Here is a 20,015-nt window from a genome sequence, read left to right on the forward strand (position 1 = left end):
GGGAGATTTTCTACTCTGGAAGATATGTCTTGATTTAGTGATTCTCAAATTTGGTTTCACATGAGAAGCAATGGAGAGGATGTTTAAAGCAACACTGTGGGGAAAGTATTTTAGAATCTCTGAGATGACACAAGCATCATGAATATTTAAAACTCCCAGGTGATCACAATGAACAGCTAGTGGTTGAGAACCACTGTCATGAGAAATCTTCTGGAAATTCTTTTTTAAATTTTTATTTATTTAAATTTAAAATTTTTATTTTTGGTGGGTGTGAGAAAACATTTTAAATGATCCATTTTCAAAGCATGGTAAATCTAAGCACTGGCAGCCAGCCTGTGGATGTAATAAACTGCACGGCTCATGCACCTAGAAGGTCATAATAAGTGAACAGAATGTAGAGGAGGGGTCAGCCCATAAAAGGGAAGAAAGTTTTATCATCAGGAAGTCAGACTTAAGCAGGGAAGGGAACTGGGGTATAACCTTATAAGGGGGATAATGAAACTTAGGCGATGTCCAGGAAGATAACTCTGTAGTACTTGACCAATGAGGAACTGGGGGAAGGAATTCTGTGCTAGGAGATAAATTACCTGCTGTAACTGCCCTGGGTGTACCTGCCTACCAGACACCCGATCTTGCAAGGCCACCATTAAAAGTCTTGCTTCCAGCCAGGTGCAGTAGCTCACACCTCTAATTCCAGCACTTTGGGAGGCCAAGGCCAGGAGTTCGAGACCAGCCTGGCCAATATGGTGAAATCCCATCTCTACTAAAAATACAAAAAATACAAAAATACATGGACATTGTCCATGGCAAGCATTCAGTAAATGGTCAAGGAGTGATTTGCAGTTGAATTGGGGTTCTAGGCCACAAATTTCCAGGCATGGTGGTGCACACCTATAGTCCCAGCTACTTAGAAAGCTGAGGCAGGAGAATCGCTTTAACCCGGGAGGCAGAGGTTGCAGTGAGCTGAGATCACACCATTACGCTCCAGCCTGAGCAACAGAGCGAGATTTTGTCTCAAAAAAAAAAAAAAGTCTCACTTCCACTGTTCTTCATGTCTCCAAGTTCGTTCTTTGGGTTTGGACAGGTGAATGTGTTTACCACAAACTTGTGGACCCACCTGGGGCCTCTGTGCCTGTGTGGAGTGGGACTCTTGCTGAGAGGGGAGACACATCTCACCTGATTTAGATAGCCCGCTCTGTTTAGGTGTCCCGACTTCCTACAGAGGCCATAGACAAACCTGAGACTGTTATTCAGGAGGCAGAGGAGGTGACACAGGGAGAAAAGAAGGCACCACAGCAACCAGGCAACCTTGTGTATGAGCCGAGGAAGAAAAATTGGACCATAAGTACTGCCTTGGTGGTTGGGCATTTTTGGAGGTCAAGTGTGTGTGACTGAGATGTATGCTAGATATGAAGTGAGTGTGGAGTCCCAATCTGCAGTTCTGTTCTCCCGCGAGGGAAATGGCCATAGATGGATGAAGCGATTCTCGGGGTGTGCAAGAAACCTCCAGTGAGGCTGGGGGGTGGTTGAGTACACAGGGAAAAAGCTCAGACACAGAGACTGACTGAAGATGAGAAACAGAAATTCTAGGCCTAAGGCACAAAGGAAAGAGGGAGCCAAAAAGATTCCCTCTGACATTCCCCCTGGACAGTCCTTTAGGGATAATGCTGCAGGTTTGGAGGGACAACCCTCAAGCCAGGGACAAAGAAAAGCAAAAGATGATAAGTACTGCTGTTTCATCTGTCCTAAAGACCCCATTCATAAGCCTTCAGTCTTTTGACCTAGGTTTGGCCCAGATGAGGATTGGGTGTGCCAAGCTTTATTTTTCTATGTGAATGATAAAACCCCATCCTCACAAGAAGAGATAAGTTATGCTGTCTGCTGGATCAAGGAATTAGCCCTCATATTCCCCCTTCAAAGAAAAAGAAAAAGAACCTAGTAAAAAATCCTTGCCCAGTGAAAAGCCATGGGACCCCCTATCATGCTTGCCCCCTCCATACCTCTCACAAAATAGGGGACAGGAAGATCAAGGGGCAGCAGGAGGATTAGAGGAAGAAAGACCTGGAGACCATGGGGGAGCCGAACAATTTGCTCCTTTAAAACCTTATCCAAATTTAAGCAAAGAATTAGAACAGTGAAGTAGATGGAGTACAAGTCCCTTAGCAGCAAGGTTACAAAAGGTCTAAAAGCCTATAGTCCTGGAACAGGAATTAAAAGAAATTAAAGAGTGTGTAAAGCAGAAACTCAGTTGTATATAAGAAAACCCAACTCCCCCTGAGAAAGAGAAAGAGCTGGAGTCCTTTAAAATTAACTGCCTGTTTTTCTGTGGCTAGTAAGCCTTATCTCTCCTCCCTTCCCAGGTTTTGTGAAGACCCTGTTTCTCTTGCCATGCAGCTGCCAGATCACTAGACCGATAAACTCAAGTCACAAAACATGTTTTTCCTTAAAGAGTAAGAAATGATGTAATGCATGTCTCAATTAAATAACTGTCTTTGTTTCTCTCTTCTGTAGTATGCTTGCCCCTGTACAGATCTCCCCCCACCCATGAAATACTTAAAAGATAACCCTTTGTTCAAGGCTCAGTCCTTTGGATATTAATCTGACTGGGCTTTCTATCAGACTTGTCTTTCTTTTTAAGGCTGAATAACCTTCCATTTTGTGTATACATCACATTTCGTTTACCCATTCATATGTCAGTGGACACTTAGGCTGTGTCTACCTTTTGGATATTGTGAATAATGCTGCTATGAACATGGCTTAAAAAATATCTTTTTGGATTCCAGTTTCAGTTATTTTTGGAATATATCCAGAAATAATATCACTGGATCATACAGTAATTGTATTCTTAATTTTCTGAGGAACCACCACACTTTTCCATAGTAGCTGCACCATTTTACATTCCCAAATAGAAGCTACAGATGTTCCAGTTCTTCCATATCTTCACCAACATTTGCTATTTTGTAGTTTTTTTTTATAGTAGCTATCCTAATGGGTGTGAGGAAATATCTCATCATGGTTTTGATTAGCATTCCCTAATGATTTGTGATATTGAGCATTTTTTCATGTGCTTTTTGGCTATTTGTATATCTTCATTGGAGAAATCTCTACTGAAGTCCTTTGCCTATTTTTTAAGTCAGGTTATTTGTTTTTGTTGTTGCTGAATTACAGGAATTCTTTATATATTCTGGATATTAACCTTTTTTCAGATACTTAAATTGCAAATATTTTCTTACATTCTATAAATTGCTTTTTCACTTCGTTGATTGTGTCCTCTGTCACACAGAGTTTAATTTCAATGTAGTCCACATTATCTATATTTTCTTTTGTCACTTGTTCTTTTGGTGTCATATTCAAGAACTCATTGCCATATCCAATGTCATAAATCTTTTCCCTTATGTTTCTTTCTAAGAGTTTTTATAGCTTTAGCTCTTTTACTTAGGTCTTTGATCCATTTCAGTGAATTTTTATGTATGGTGTAAGCTAATGGCCAACTTTCATTCTTTTGCATGTAGATATCAATTTTCCCAATACTATTTGTTGAAAAGACTGTCCATTCCCTATTGGTCTTGGCACCCTTGTCAAAAATCATTTGACCATGTATACAAAGTTGATTTCTGAGCTCTCTGTTTTGATTCATTGATCTCTATGTCTGTCTTTATGCCAGCACCATACTGTTTTGATTACTGTAGCTTTGTAGTAAGTTTTGAAGTCAGAAAATGTAAGACCTCCAGCTTTGTTATTTTCTCAAGATTATTTTGGCTATTTGGGGTCCCTTGAGATTTTGCATGAATTTTTTTTGTTTCTAACAAAAAAACCCACCATTTGGATTTGGACAGAAATTGCATTAAATTTACAGATCTCTTTGGGTAGTATTGACATTGTAAGTATATTAAGTCTTCCAATTCATAAACATGAAATGCCTTTCCATTTATTGGCATCTTTAATTTCTTTAAGCAATGTTTTGTAGTTTTCAATGAATGTTTCTTTCCTTCTTGGTTAAGTTTATTCCTAAGTATTTTATTCTTTTTGATGCTATTGTAAATGGATTTTTTTCTTAATTTTCTTTTCAGACGGCTCATAGTTAGTGTATAGAAACACAACTGATTTTTGTGTGTTGATTTTGCATCCTGCAACTTTGCTAAATTTGTCTTGAACTCCTGATCTCAAGCGATCTTCCCAGCTCAGCCTCCCAAAGTGCCTGGGATTATAGGCATGAGCCACCATGCCCAACTATGCCAAATTTGTTTATTAGTTCTAGCAGCTTTTCTTGTGGAATCTTCAGTGGTTGCTACATATAAAATCATGCCATTTGTGAACAGGGATAATTTTACTTCTTCCATTCTAACTTGGATGCCTTTTATTTATGTTTCTTAGTTAATTGATTTGGCTAGTGCTTCCAGTATTATGTTGAATAGAAGTGGTAAAGTAGATATCCTTGTCTTGTGCCTGATGAAGCAGAAAAAGTTTTCAGTCTTTCATAAATGGAAATGAAGTCATATGTGGCCTTTATTATGTTGAGGTATTTTCCTTCTATTCTTAATTTATTGAGTGTTTTTATCATGGAATGGTGTTAAATTTTGTCAAATACTTTTTCTGCATCAATTTAGATCATCAGTCATATAGTCTTTTTTTTTCCTCTTCATTCTGTTAATGTGGTGTACATTGGTTGATTGACATCTGCTGAATCATCCTTGCATTCTAGGAATAAATCTCATTTGGTTATGGTTTATAATCCTTTTAATATGCTGTTGAATTATATTTGCTAGTATTTTGATGAGGATTTTTGCACCAATATTCATCAGATATTTTGGCCTATAGTTTTCTTGTAATGTCTTTATTTTTCTTTGGTATCAAGGTAACACTGCCTCATAGAATGAGTTTGGAAGTGCTCCCTCCCTTTCAATTTTTTGGAAGAATTCGAAGACAATTTGTTTTTGACAATGATCCCTTTAATGTTTGGTAGAATTCACCAGTGAATCCATGTGTCCTGGACTTTTTATTATTGGGGGGGTTTTGATCAGTGATTCAACCTCCTTAACAGTCACAGATCTGTTAAGATTATTTATTTATTCTGATTCAAACTTGGTAGGATGTGTTTTTATAGGAATTTGTCCATTTAATCAAGGTTAACCAATGCATTGTTGTACAATTGTTCATAGTACTGTCTTATTATTTTTATTTTTGTAAAATTGATAGTCATATTCTTTCTTTTCTAATTTCCATTATTTGTGTATTTTTTTTCTTACTGTATCTAACTAAAAGTTTGTCCATTTTGTTGATCTTTTAATGAACCAACTCTTGGTTTCATTGATTTTCTCTATTGCTTTTCTATTCCTGATTTTGTTTTTCTTTGCTCTAATCTTTATTATTACCTTACTTTTGCTAGCTCTGGGTTTAGTATATTTTTCTTTTCCAGTTTCTTAATGTATAAGGTCAGATTGTAGATTTGAGATCTTTCTTCTGTCTATTTTTTTCTGTGATAACAGATTAATTTAAATTCTAGACCTGAGGCTCTACAAGGGTATGCTCTTTAAACATTCTATAAATGTGTACAACTGTGCAATACCACTTAAAATCTCAGAAAATGAACACACTTTAGAATTGTTTAAACACAATCCACAGAATTAAAAACAAAACCAGAAGCCATTCACAGTTATACTATTGTCAAGTAAAAGTTTTATACTTAATACTTGATATAACAGTCAATATCTAGTGGGGGATATTGAAAGTGATTTCAGGGGGCAGAGCCAAGATGGCCGAATAGGAACAGCTCCAGTCTACAGCTCCCAGCGTGAGTGACGCAGAAGACGAATGATTTCTGCATTTCCAACTGAGGTATCGGGTTCATCTCACTGGGGATTGTTGGACAGTGGGCACAGGACAGTGGGTGCAGCACACTGAGCATGAGCTGAAGCAGGTTGAGGCATCATCTCACCTGGGAAGTGCAAGGGGTCAGGGAACTCCCTTTCCTAGCCAAGGAAAGGGGTGACAGACGGCACCTGGAAAATTGGGTCACTCCCTCCCTAATACTGGGCTTTTCCAATGGTCTTAGCAAATGGCACACCAGGAGATTATATCCTGTGCCTGGCTCAGAGGCTTCTATGCCCACGGAGCCTCACTCATTGCTAGCACAGCAGTCTGAGATCAAACTGCAAGGAGGCAGCAAGGCTGGGGGAGGGGCGCCCACCATTGCCGAGGCTTGAGTAGGTAAACAAAGCAGCTGGGAAGCTCGAACTGGGTGGAGCCCACCACAGCTCAAGGAGGCCTGCCTGCCTCAGTAGACTCCACCTCTGAGGGCAGGGCATAGCCAAACAAAAGGCAGCAGAAACTTCTGCAGACTTAAATGTCCCTGTCTGACAACTTTGAAGAGAGTAGTGGCTCTCCCAGCATGCAGCTTGAGATCTGAGAACGGACAGACTGCCTCCTCAAGTGGGTCCCTGACCCCCGAGTAGCCTAACTGGGAGGGGCAGACTGACACCTCACACGGTCAGGTACTCCTCTGAGACAAAACTTCCAGAAGAATGATCAGGCAGCAACATTTGCTGTTCACCAATATCCACTGTTCTGCAGCCTCCGCTGCTGACACCCAAGCAAACAGTGTCTGGAGTGGACCTCCAGCAAATTCCAACAGACCTGCAGCTAAGGGTCCTGACTGTTAGAAGGAAAACTAACAAACAGAAAGGACATCCACACCAAAACCCCATCTGTACATCACCACCATCAAAGACCATAGGTAGATAAAGCCACAAAGATGGGGAAAAAACAGAGCAGAAAAACTGAAAATTCTAAAAATCAGAGCACCTCTCCTCCTCCAAAGGAACACAGCTCCTAACCAGCAATGGAACAAAGCTGGACAGAGAATGACTTTGACGAGTTGAGAGAAGAAGGCTTCAGATGATCAAACTACTCCAAGCTAAAGGAGGAAGTTTGAACCCATGGCAAAGAAGTTAAAAACCTTGAAAAAAGATTAGATGAATGGCTTACTAGAATGAACAATGCAGAGAAGTCCTTAAAGGACCTGGTGGAGCTGAAAACCATGGCACGAGAACTATGTGACAAATGCAAAAGCCTCAGTAGATGATGCAATCAACTGGAAGAAAGGGTATAACTGATGGAAGATGAAATGAATGAAATGAAGTGAGAAGAGAAGTTTAGAGAAAAAAGAATAAAAAGAAATGAACAAACCTCCAAGAAATATGGGACTATGTGAAAAGACCAAATCTATGTCTGATTGGTGTACCTGAAAGTGGCGGGGAGAATGGAACTGAGTTGGAAAACACTCTGTAGGATATTATCCAGGAGAACTTCCCCAATCTAGCAAGGCAGGCCAAAATTCAAATTCAGGAAATACAGAGAACACCATAAAGATAATCCTCGAGAAGAGCAACTCCAAGACACATAATTGTCAGATTCACCAAAGTTGAAATGAAGGAAAAAATGTTAAGGGCAGCCAGAGAGAAAGGTCAGGTTACCCACAAAGGGAAGCCCATCAGACTAACAGCTGATCTCTCGGCAGAAACTCTACAAGCCAGAAGAGAGTGGGGGCCAATATTCAACATTCTTAAAGAAAAGAATTTTCAACCCAGAATTTCATATCCAGCCAAACTAAGCTTCATAAGTGAAGGAGAAATAAAATACTTTACAGACAAGCAAATGCTGAGAGATTTTGTCACCACCAGGCCTGCCCTAAATAAGCTCCTGAAGGAAGCACTAAACATGGAAAGGAACAACCGGTACTAGCCACTGCAAAAACATGCCAAATTGTAAAGACCATCAAGGCTAGGAAGAAACTGCATCAACTAACGAGCAAAATAACCAGCTAACATCATAATGACAGGATCAAATTCACACATAACAATATTAACCTTAAATGTAAATAGGCTAAATGCTCCAATTAAAAGACACAGACTGGCAAATTGGATAAAGAGTCAAGACTCATCAATGTGCTGTATTCAGGAAACCCATTTCACGTGCAGAGACACACATAGGCTCAAAATAAAGGGATGGAGGAAGATCTACCAAGCAAATGGAAAACAAAAAAAGGCAGGGGTTGCAATCCTAGTCTCTGATAAAACAGACTTTAAACCAACAAAGCTCAAAAGAGACAAAGAAGGCCATTTCATTATGGTAAAGGGATCAATTCAACAAGAAGAATGAACTATCTTAACCATATATGCACCCAATACAGGAGCACCCAGATTCATAAAGCAAGTCTTTAGAGACTTACAAAGAGAGTTAGACTCCCACACAATAATAATGGGAGACTTTAACACCCCACTGTCAACATTAGACAGTCAACGAGACAGAAAGTCAACAAGCATATCCAGGAATTGAACTCAGCTCTGCACCAAGTGGACGTAATAGACATCTACAGAAATCTCCACCCCAAATCAACAGAATATACATTCTTTTCAGCACCACACCACACCTATTCCAAAATTGACCACATAGTTGGAAGTAAAACACTCCTCAGCAAATGTAAAAAAACAGAAATTATAACAAACTGTCTCTCAGACCACAATGCAATCAAACTAGAACTCAGGATTAAGAAATTCACTCAAAACCGCTCAACTACATGGAAACTGAACAACCTGCTCCTGAATGACTATTGGGTACATAATGAAATGAAGGCAGAAATAAAGATGTTCTTTGAAACCAACGAGAACAAAGACACAACATACAAGAATCTCTGGGACACATTCAAAGCAGTGTGTAGAGGGAAATTTATAGCACTAAATGCCCACAAGAGAAAGCAGGAAAGATCTATAATTGACCCCCTAACATCACAATTAAAAGAACTAGAGAAGCAAGAGCAAACACATTCAAAAGCTAGCAGAAGGCAAGAAATAACTAAGATCAGAGCAGAACTGAAGGAAACAGAGACACAAAAAACCCTTCAAAAAATCAATGAATCCAGGAGCTGGTTTTTTGAAAAGATCAACAAAATTGATCGACTGCTAGCGAGACTAATAAAGAAGAAAAGAGAGAAGAATCAAATAGATACAATAAAAAATGATAAAGGGGATATCACCACCAATCCCACAGAAATACAAACTACCATCAGAGAATACTATAAATACCTCTATGCAAATAAACTAGAAAATCTGGAAGAAGTGGATAAATTCCTGGACACAGACACCCTCCCAAGACTAGTTGGGAAGAAGTTGAATCTCTGAATAAACCCATAACAGGCTCTGAAATTGAGGCAATAATTAATAGCTTACCAACCAAAAAAAAGCCCAGGACCAGATGGATTCACAGCTGAATTCTACCAGAGGTACAAGGAGGAGCTGGTACCATTCCTTCTGAAACTATTCCAATCAATAGAAAAAGAGGGAATCCTCCCTAACTCATTTTATGAGGCCAGCATCATCCTGATACCAAAGCCTGGCAGAGACACAACAAAAAAAGAGAATTTTAAACCAATATCCCTGATGAACATTGATGCAAAAATCCTCAATAAAATACTGGCAAACCAAATCCAGCAGCACATCAAAAAGCTTATCCACCATGATCAAGTGGGCTTCATCCCTGGGATGAAAGGCTGGTTCAACACATGCCAATCAATAAACATAATCCAGCATATAAACAGAACCAAAGACAAAAACCACATGATTATCTCAATAGATGTAGAAAAGACCTTTGACAAAATTCAACAGGCCTTCATGCTAAAAATTCTCAGTAAATTAGGTATTGATGGGACGTATCTCAAAATAATAAGAGCTATCTATGACAAACCCACTTTTTGATGGGGTTGTTTGTTTTTTTCTTGTAAATCTGTTTTAGTTCTTTATAGATTCTGGATATTAGCCCTTTGTCAGATGGGTAGATTGCAAAAATTTTCTTCCATTCTATAGGAAGTGGGGTGATTACAAGGGTCCGGGGCAGTGGGTGAGGGTGGGGGTGCTCCTCTATGTCTCTCTGCAGCACAGCTATACATATGGCCATCTGGGAGCACTGTTTTCTTAAGTTTTAGCTTAGGTTCAGGGGTACATGAACCTAAGGTTTGTTACATAGGTAATTATATAACAGGTTTGTTATATAGGTAAATTACATGTCCCAGGGGTTTGTTGTGCAGATAATTTTGTCACCGGGACAACAAACCTAGCACAGGATAGGTAGTTTTTTTTACCCTTACCCTCCTCCTACCCTCTGCCCCCACATAGGCCCCAGTGTCTGTTGTTTTCTTCTTTGTGTCCATGTGTACTTGATGTTTAGCTATCACTCATAAGTGAGAACATGCCGTATTTGGTTTTCTGTTCCTGTGTTAATTAACTTAGAATAATGGCCTCTAGCTCTGCTCTTGTCCCTGCAAAGGACATGATCATATTATTTTTTAATGGCTGCATAGTATTCCATGGTGTACGTGTGCCACTTTTTTTTTTACCCAGTCTATCATTGATGGGCATTTAGGTTGATTCCACGTCTTTGTTATTGTAAGTAAAGCCACTGTGGAAAGCAGTTTGGCAATTTCTGAAATAACTTAAAATAGAATTGCTATTTGACTCAGCATTATTGACCCATTATTGACCCATTATTGAGTATTTACCCAAAGGAATGTAAATATTCTACCATAAAGACACATGCACACATATGTTCACTGGGGCACTTTTTTTTAATGGAAATGTTTATAACTACAAGTTTCCCTTTTAGCATTGTTTTGCTGCATCTCATCAGTTGGTATTTTTTTGTTTTCATAATAATGAAACAAAAAATATCTTGTCTTGAGATTTTTTTAATTTCTCTTGTGATTTATTCTTTGACCCATTGGTTGTTTAAGAGTATGTTTTTTAATTTTCATGTATTTGTGAATTTTCCAGTTTTCCTCCTGCTATTGATGTCTAGTTTTATTTAATTGTGATTGGAAAAGATACATTACACGATTTCAATCTTTTTAAATTTATTAAGACTTGTTTTGTGGCCTAATACATGGTATGTCCTGAACAATGTTCTATATGCACTTGAGAAAAATGTCTTCCACTACTGTTGGGTGGAATGTTCTATATATGTCTGTTGGGTCTAATTGGCCTATAGTGTTGTTCTTGTCCCTTATTTCCTTATTATCCTCTGTTTAGTTGTTCTATTTAATATTGAAAGTTGACTGTTGAAGCCTCTTACTATTATTGTAGAGCTATTTATTTTCTCACTTAATTCTGTCAATGTTTGTGTCATATACTTAGGAGCTCTGATGTTTAGTACATATATGTTTATAATTATTATATCTTTTTGGTTAATTCACTCTTTTATCATTATGTAATGTTCTTTGTTTCTTGTAACAGTTTTTGAACTAAAGTCAATCTTGTATGACACTAGTATTAGTATAGCTACTCCTTCTATCTTCTGATTATTATTTGCAGGGAATATCTTTTTCTATTCTTTCACTTTCAATGTATGCATGTTTTTAGATCTAAAGTGAGTCACTTGTAGACAGAATATAGTTGGATCCTATTTGTTTTATTCACTCTGGCAATCTATGTCTTTATATTGAGGGGTCTACTGTATTTACATTTAAAACATACTGATGGGGAAGGACTTACTACTGTGATTTTGTTATTTGTCTTCTGCATATCTTACAGCTTTTTTGTCCCTCATTTTCTCATTGCCTTTCTTTGTATTTGGTTGATATTTTATAGTGACATGTTTTGATTACCTTCTCATTTTCTATTGTGTATTCTGTATATATTTTCTTTGTGGTTACCATGGTGATTACATAAAACTTCCTAAGGTTATAACAATGTATTTTAAATTGATTACAATTTAACTTCAATTTCATTAAAAACCACTACTCCTTTACAGCTCTGCACTCCCTCCTTTATGTTATTTATGTCACAAATTACATCTTTTTATATCATGTACCCATTTACACAGACATAGTTATTTGTTATGCTTTGGTCTTTTATATCCTATAAAATAATTAAAAGAGGAGCTACAAGCCTAAGTTGCAATAACACAGGTTTTAGATTTGTACATATATTTACTTTTACCAAATAACTTTATATTTTCATATTTTCATATGGTTTCAAGTCACTTTCTAGCAATAAATAAATAAATAAATCAAGGGAGAATCCATCTCTACCAGCCTGTCACAGCACTAAAAGAATACCACGCAGTCCCTGCCTCTTTCCTAAAATTTTTTTTTAAATTTTGGCTTTTGTTGTTATAACTTTACCAGCATTGAGTTTTATTGACTAAAGTCCCCCGGATTATTTCATGGGTATAAACCCATTTTGTTTCAGCCAGTTTGCATGGGGCCTTTTCTTTGGAAAAAATAATTTCTGAATTGCTGGCAAGATGGCGGAAGAGAAACAGCTCCGTTCTGCAGCTCCCAGTGAGATCGACAGAGAAGGCAGGTGATTTCTGCATTTCCAACTGAGGTACCTGGTTCATCTCATTGGGACTGGTTGGACAAGAAGGTGCAGCCCACGGAGGGTGAGCCAAAGCAGGGTGTGGCGTCGCCTCACCTGGGAAGCACAAGGGGTTGTGGAATCTTCTCCCCTGCCCAAGGAAAGCCATAAGGGACTGAGCCTGAGGAACTGTGCACTCTGGCCCAGATACTGCACTTTTCCCATGGTCTTTGCAACCCGCAGACCAGGAGATTCCCTCCGGTGCCTATGCCACCAGGGCCCTGGGTTTCAAGCACAAAACTGGGCAGCCATTTGGGCAGACACTGAACTAGCTGCAGGAGTTTTTTTTTTTTTTTCCATACCCCATTGGCACCTGGAACGCCAGTGAGACAGAACCGTTCACTCCCCTGGAAAGGGGGCTGAAACCAGGGATCCAAGTGGTCTGGCTCAGTGGGCCCCACCCCCATGGAGCCCAGCAAACAAAGATTCACTGGCTTGAAATTCTTGCTGCCAGCACAGCAGCAGTCTGAGATTGACCTGGGACCCTTGAGCTTGGTTGGGTGTTGTGGGGGGGCATCTTCCATTGCTGAGGCTTGAGTAGGTGGTTTTACCTTCTCGGTGTAAACAAAGCCGCTGGGAAGTTTGAACTGGGTGGAGCTCACCACAGCTCAGTAAGGCCACTGTGGCCAGACTGCCTCTCTGGATTTCTCCTCTCTGGGAAGGACATCTCTGAAAAAAAGGCAGCAGCCCCAGTCAGGGACTTATAGATGAAACCCCCATCTCCCTGGGACAGAGCCCCTCGGGGAAGAGGTGGCTTCCACCATTGTGGAAGACAGTGTGGCAATTCCTCATGGATTTAGAACTAGAGATACCATTTGACCCAGCAATCCCATTACTGGGTGTATACCCATAGGATTATAAATCATTCTACTATAAAGACACATGCACACTTATGTTTATTGTAACAATATTTACAATAGCAATGACCTGGAACCAATCCAAAAGCCCATCAATGATAGACTGAATAAAGAAAATGTGGCACATATACACTGTGGAATACTATGCAGCCATAAAAAAGGATGAGTTCGTGTCCTTTGCAGAGACATGGATGAAGCTGGAAACCATCATTCTCAGCAAACTAGCACAATAACAGAAAACCAAACACTGCATGTTGTCACTCATAAGTGGGAGTTAAACAATGAGAACACATGGACACAGGGAGGGGAACGTCACACACCGGGGCGTGTCGGGGAGTGGGGGCCTAGGGGAGGGATAGCATTAGCAGAAATACCTAATGTAGGTGATGGGTTGATGGGTGCAGCAAACCACCATGGCACATATATACCTATGTAATAAAACTGCATGTTTTGCACATGTACCCCAGAACTTAAAGTATAATTAATAATAATAATAATTTCTGGGCATGTAAGTAGCTGTCTTTCAGGTTTTACTTGGATACATATTCTGAGAGAATTAAACCTGTCAAAGAAACCTTGACTTTCAATGGCAGGCACTGGAATTGACCCTAATAATGTGTTTTGGGGTAAGCCTACTTCATATTCTCAACCTGTCTGCAGTAGTCGTTAGAATCTGAACTTCCTAAAGTTCATGTGCAAAGTTGAGTTCATTGTTAATATTCAACAAAGATTATGCCAGTAAGATGGTAGGAAAACATTAGATACGTGTCATCACTGGTGGTATTATTTAAATTGCAACATATTTTAGCTGGCTGCTGATCTCAGCCACCATGCCTGCATTTTATCTCTGTCTCGTGGTCTGCAACCTTGGAAGCTTTGAACTTAGCTCACAGAATCCTGGGCATCAAGAACATGTGGTTCTGTTGGCTAGATAGGGAATGAGAGTAAAAGGATTTTGCCCAGTCAAGTGAGTAAACAACAGATTTGGAGGGGTCTGGACTACCGTGATGACTTCATTCTGACAATATGTTCCAGTTGTCCTTTCATTTCCTCCTAATCACATGTCCGGTCTGATCTGGCTGTTTCCCACCTTCCAATCCCTGCCTTCTCCAATGCTCCCTTCCATAGGTCACTCTGTGGCTCAGAGACCCTGCTTAGCAAGGGCCCAACTTTTTAATTTTTTGTTCAGTAAAACTTGAACTCATGTCTCCCCTTCTTGATAAAAAGAAAATACGTTATATAATGTCGGGTTACCCTATAACTCTTGTCCTGTCTCTCGGCAACTACTGAACTAACTGTTTTCATATTGAGCAAACGCTGATGGAAGGACTGCCAAGAGTCAGGTACTAGACTTGGTAATATCCCCCGTTCTCTCTAGTCAAAGCCAGCACCAGCCAGACTTGCAGATCTAGGTCCCAAGCCCACTGCAGATCACAGGCCAGGGTCTGGTCTCCTCTGAGCTCCTTTGGGAGGGAAAGACAGAATTATTAACACCCATTTTGTAGATTAGGCAACTGAGGCTGAGGAAGTTTAAATAACTCAGACAGGGCCTGCACGTCAGTCATATTCCAAGGATCCCTACTCGCTGTCTTCTCTCTACAGAACGAGATGTCTCTGGAGTCCATAGAAAGCCCAGGAGCCTGGCTGGGCACGGTGGCTCATGCCTGTAATCCCAGCACTTTGGGAGGCCGAGGCAGGCAGATCACCTGAGCTCAGGAGTTCAAGACCAGCCTGGGCAACATGGCAAAATCCCATCTCTACTAAAAATACAAAAAATTAGCTGGGCGTGGTGGTGCATGCCTCTAATCCCAGCTACTTGGGAGGCTGAGGCACAAGAATTGCTTGAGCCCAGGAGGCAGAAGTTGCAGTGAGCCGAGATTGTGCCAGTGCACTCCAGCCTGGGCAACAGAGCAAGACTCCATCTCAAAAACAACACAAACAAACAAAAATAGAAAGCCCAGAGGCCACCTGCGTCAGATTCCCAGCCACACCTTTTTCTTGTCCTCTTCTGTCTCTGGCATCTTCTCACAGGTTCCTAATTGTTTGTGGTTGCACACATTCAAAATCCCAGAGAAGTTACCACTTCACACCCACTCAGATGGCTATTTTTTTTTTTGAAGGAAGATAACAAGTGTTGACAAGAACATGGAGAAATTGGAATTCTCACCCATTGCTGGTGAGAATGTAATACAGTGCTGCCGCTATGGAAAACAGCTTGGAGTGTCCTCAAAAAGTTAAACAGAATTTCAATGTGACCCAGCAATTCCCCTCTAAGTTATAGATCTAAGAGGATTAAAAACAGTTACTAAAATACATGGACTCACATATTCCTAACAGTCCAATTCACAATGGCCAAAAGGTGCTAATAGTCCACATGTCCATCGATGGATGGATAAATAAATTGTGGTCTATCCATACAATGGAATATTATTCGGCCATAAACGGAATGAAGTACTGACACATGCTACAGAATGGATGAACCTCAAAAAAAATGGATGAACACATGCTACAAAATGGATAGCCTCACTTTACTATGAAGTGAAGGCCAGAAACGAAAGTCCATGTATTGCATCATATAAAATATCCAGAAGAGGGAAGCCCACAGATACAGAATGTGCAATGGTGGATGCCAGGGTCTGGGGAGAGGGGAGAGTAGGGAGAAACTGCTCAACTGGTACAGGCTTTATTTTGGAATGATGGGAACATTTTGCAACTAGATAGAGGTAGTGATTGCAGAACACAGAATGTACTGAATTCCACTGATTTTTTTCACCTTAAAATGGTTAATTTTCAGTCCTGAGATTGGATAATCATAAAAAATGGTTAATTTTATGTTATGTGAATTTCATCTCTATGCATATTTTAAATCTCAGAAATATACACTAACAGGCATGGAACAGGTCACTGTGGTGCCTGCCAAGCCCGGTGATGTTATCTGGGGTCCCCGGCCAGCCTCAAGCCTCTTGCTGACTGGTGGAGGGCACAACCTTTGCCCTAAAAGTATAATATCCACATGCTGGCATGATTCCTGGCCAGATGGCTTCTTTATTAGCAGTAATTGAAACTGCCTCGATACAGACACTGTACCTTGCAACCAAAAAATGACTCAACAATGATAATAAGGGTTAAGTTGGGCCATTCTCTCTTTGCCAGTTAAATTATATTTATTATAGCTTGACATGAAAAACAAAGCAACTCCAATACGTATCACAAGGGCAAAGGATATGAACATTTTATCAAAGAAGAAATGCAGCTATCAAAAATACAGAAATATTCAACCTTGTTCATAATAAAGTGGCTGGGCTCAGTGGTTCCTGCCTGTGATCCCAGTGCTTTGCAAGGCTGAGACAGGAGGATCATTTGAGACCAGAAGTTCAAGACCATCCTAGGCAAGTCAGTTCAAGACCAGACTTCATGTCTACAAAACATCAAAAAATTAGCCAGGCATGGTGATGCATGCCTGTTGTCCCAGCTACTCAGAAGGCTGAGGCAGGAGAATTGCTTGAGCCTGGGAGGCTGCGGTGGCAGTGAGCCATGATTGTGCCATTGCACTCCAGGCTGGGCAATGTAGCAAGACTGTCTAAATAACAAAAATAATAGTAAAGAAAAGGATTGGGATGCCATTTCTTGCGTATTCAATACACAAAGTTAAAAGCAATTTCTACGTTTTCTATTTTTTTATTACTAAAAAAAGCTGGACCATTCTCACAGCCTGAAATGCTTCTCACTTTCCCTTCTTCTGTCCAAACACTTCTCTATGATAATGCAAACAGTCTCTCCTTTAGGAATACTTCACCCCAGGTAGTTCCAGATCCCCTTATGTCTGCCTTCCCAGAACTCCTGGTGTCTCTCCAGTTCCTTCCATGTGGTGAAGTACTCCAGCTAGGGTTTCAGTGTGGCTCTGTCTGCAAAGGTCTTGTTCACACCTTCCCTTATGGTTCTGTTCCCCTGTGTTGTGTCATAGCACAGGGCACAGTGGAGAACCCATTCACACTGATAGAGAGGGCCCCATGGTCCTGGAGATAACCATGTAACCGATCAGAATAGGGCATTGAGGGCTGGGTGTTAGGCATGGGGTGCACTTGGGTGGGCAGGCCCCCTGGAAAGTCACTGGGTTTGGCAAGCTTCCTAGTAACATGTCTCTCTGGGGTCCCCTTGGAACTTCATGCAAAAATGCTGGATGCTGGTTTATTCTCGAGAGATGGTTCATTCCTTTCATTTGATTATCAAAAAAACTCATGTCCCAATTAAAGGTCGTAAAGTTCAGTTTGTAAACTGAGATGATCTCAGCTGAATGAACTTGCTGACCCTCTGCTTTCCCCCAGCCTCTCGGTGCCCTTGAAATCATGTCGGTTCAAGCAGCCTCATGAGGCATTACAAAGTTTAATTATTTCGGTGATTATTAAACCTTGTCCTGTGTTGACCCCAGTTGAATCACAAGGTGAACTTCTGACAAGGACAAGCTATGATATTCTTTTCAATTACAGAAAAAAGTAAGTTAATTGATAGGATTTTTTTTTTGTTTAAAAAAATGTTACTAGTTTTGAAAAGGTAATATGTGCACATGGTAAACATTAAGAAGGTATAAGAGCATAATGCTTTTATACTACTAAGAATAATGTTTTCTCTAAGTTTTTTGGTAGATGCTCTCATCAGATTAAGAAAATTCCCTGCTATTAGTTGTTGAAGGTTTTCATATCATAAATGAAAGTTGAATATTATTATCATATATTATTAATATATTGTTATTGAACTATCAAAGCCTTTTCCTAAAACCATTGAGATGATCTTATAACCATTCTCCTTTAACCTGTTGATGAGATCATTGGTATTTATACTATTTCTCTGTTAACCATTCTTGAGTCTCAGGTTTAAATTCAACTTGGTCATGGTGTGTCATCTTTGATCATTGCTGTCTGTGACTTGCTACTGTTTTGTTTAGGATTTTTGCCCTGATGCTCATGAATGAGACTGGCATGCCATCTTCCTTTGCAGTCCTGATTTTTTTCTGATTTGGATCATGTGGTTATGGCCCTCATGGAATGAGTTGGGCATGATGCCTTCTTTTTCATGTCTCTGGATTGATGGGACACTTTGGATTCTCTCCAGATGGCCCTCAATGGTCCCTGCCTCCTCATTGTTAGGCCCCTGGGCAAGCCCTTCTCATTTCTGGTAGGCCCAGGAATCTGTGGGGGTTTTGTTTGTTTGTTTGTTTCTTGAGTCGGAGTCTCGCTCTGTCACCCAGGCTGGAGTTGGAGTGCAATGGCCCGATCTTGGCTCACTGCAACCTCCACCTCCCAGATTCAAGCTATTCTCCTGCCTCAGCCTCCTGAGTAGCTGGGATTACAGGCACCCACCCACACACCCTGCTAATTTTTGTATTTTTAGTACAGATGGGGTTTCACAATATTGGCCAGGCTGGTCTCGAACTCCTGATCTCATGATCTGCCCGGCTTGGCCTCCCAAAGTGCTGAGATTACAAGCATGAGCCACCACACCCAGTGAACCTGTGGTTTTTAGAAGCTCCCCATGCATGTGAATGCTGTGAGCATCCCAGGATGACAGCCACTGTGTGTTCAGCTGTTGGAACTGTGAGAAAGCACCAGTGGGACCCTCTCCAGCACCTGCCTGCTGAGGTCATGGAAGAGGCTTGTTGGGGAGATGATGCCCTGGCTGACTCCTGAAGGATGGTTAGGAATGCACCAGATGGAAGCTGGGTTGGACCCACTCTATGCTGAAGAACAGCTTGTGTGGACACAAGGAGACACGGATATGTCATTTTTGTAGAGCCTGAGGAGTGTCCAATCGCACCATTTGCTTAAAACATCATGCACATTTGGAGAAGTGGACTGAGAATGAATGAAGAAGCTAACAGTGGCCAGATCAGAAAGGGTCTTGTGTTACTTCCTAGAGATACTTAGATTTTATCCTGTGGGTGATTGGAGCAGTTGGAGGGACTGAAGACAAGGAAAGAAACATGTTTCAAGATCTATGTTTTTCGAGACGCTTTCTGGTGGCTGAGTAGGGAATTCCCTGGATAAGTCCTGCCCAGGGTCAGGCAAAACAAGTTAGGGGGTTACTGAAATAAGGAGTATGAGAAATGGTGTAGGTTGTGCTGATGTTTTGTAACACATCTCATGATGATCTTCATTTCCTTCACCAATTTCCTGTTTCATTAATTCCCTTCCACGTGCTCTTCTGAAATTTGCCTCACATTCTCTGATTTCTCTTTTACCTGTTGGTTTCATCACCTTTTACTTTTTGCTTTCCTGGAAACACAAATGATTCTGATTGTGACATGTCAGAATTATTTGCAACATTCGCCTTTCTGCTGAAACCATGAGTTCACTGAATACACAATTTAGTAAAGTGTAGGATGCACATGTCATTTTCGTGGTCACAACCAGCTCTGTAGCATTTCATAACTACACTGGCAGTGTGCTGGGAGGTGTAGAGAGAAATATTTATCACATGTGTGGCTGACACAACCTGCCAAGTTATTTTAGGAGCCTCCTTGGAATCCCAGCAAGAATGCCACTGGCACAATTTGTAATCACAGCATCCTGCTCCATGCCCTGGCTTCATGGCATAGTCACTTCTGCAAGTCTCTTTCCAGCTGTCTGTTCCCATGTCTATAAAGTATGAGTTAAATCATCCTAACACTACTCATCTTACAAAGTTTTCTTGCTGATATTAAGAGAGTTGGGAAAGAACTGTATAAACTGTGAAGTGCCATGGAGATGTTAGTGGTTAC

Source organism: Gorilla gorilla, chromosome 6 (assembly GCF_029281585.2).
Source record: "Gorilla gorilla gorilla isolate KB3781 chromosome 6, NHGRI_mGorGor1-v2.1_pri, whole genome shotgun sequence".
In the NCBI taxonomy this organism is placed as follows: domain Eukaryota; kingdom Metazoa; phylum Chordata; class Mammalia; order Primates; family Hominidae; genus Gorilla; species Gorilla gorilla.